The 1198-nt window shown below is 45.1% G+C and overlaps 1 pseudogene; it reads left to right on the top strand.

Annotated features, from left to right (window-relative positions):
- The first annotated feature begins 376 nt into the window (after positions 1-376).
- Positions 377-1198, top strand: part of LOC125613276 — a 6226-nt pseudogene continuing 5404 nt past the window's right edge.

Below are 1198 nucleotides of genomic sequence, written 5' to 3'. Positions count from 1 at the left end.
CTAGAGTGAAGCTAAACGAATACACAGAGGCAATAGGGGAGAATGCTTAAGGACATTTCAGGAATTGGCAAGATCCTATGAGCAATTCATATTCATATAACATAGAATAAAAATTCCTTTGAGAAGACGAACCACTAGGAATGGGTTTCACCAGGCTCAGACACCCAAAGGCTGCCACAGCCATGGTTCCAAGAGGCTTCACTACTGCTTGAGATGGAGATATATACTGGCTTCAACCACGTGGTGCTGGTTCTGCAGGAATGCAGGATGCTGTAGTTAGGTGGTCATGAAGGCTTCCAACAAGATTTCAAAGGAAGGTCTGGCAGGTCAAAGTATAACAAAGTGAGAATCCCTATAGGTAGGCCCTGAGAAAGTCATGCATGCAGCTGTGAGAAGAAAGCTGAAGCTTCAGAAGAGAATCCTGTTGGTAATGTGCAATATATGTCAGGCAATGTTACTAGCTGAGGACAGAGCTAGTCTACATGAGACGCCAAGGGTCAAGGCTGCCCAAGTCCTTTGGAGCCCACTGTACACAACATGTGCCCCAGATGCTGAGCATGGGGATAGAGGACTTGTTGGCCCAGCTGGGTTTTTGTCTTGACTTCTATCCATTTCTTCTTTCTATGTGCCCATTTCTCCCTTTTGTAATTGAAATATTTATTCTGTGCTACTATACATTGGATATACATACGTTGATTTTGATTTCTATATAAGACACCCAAGAGGGAATCCATAGTTCCCTTCCTCTGCCTCATCCCACTAACCCTCTTTCTCTCTTGAGGCCCAGTCATAATGTGGGAGTTACCCTTGCTTGGTTTCACCATCCTGTTTTCCGGATCAGAGCTATGGCACCTCTCATTGTTTTCCTTCCCACACCTCATAACCAGGACCTTTTCTCTCCAAGAGTATTCCCTGAAGAATGGAATCCCCAACCCCCATGTGTGTTGATTTTTTTCTCCTCCTCCTGCTCCTCCTCCTTTTGCTCTTACTCTTCCTCAGTCCATTCCAAGCCTCACTCTGGTGCCTTCCAACTGCAACCCTAATAGCCATGGCCAGAACTTAAGTGCTTCCAGTGTCTCTTCCATCAGCACAGCCAAGTCCTCTGCTCACCTGACTCACCATCCCATTGTGCATCCTGAGGACATGGCCATGATACTACTCCCCTTTCTTCTTCTTTTTTTTTTTTTTTTTTTTTTTT

This window comes from Marmota marmota, unplaced genomic scaffold (genome assembly GCF_001458135.2).
Source record: "Marmota marmota marmota unplaced genomic scaffold, marMar, whole genome shotgun sequence".
NCBI classification, from domain to species: Eukaryota; Metazoa; Chordata; class Mammalia; order Rodentia; family Sciuridae; genus Marmota; species Marmota marmota.
This window is presented reverse-complemented; position numbering and strand designations above follow the sequence as displayed.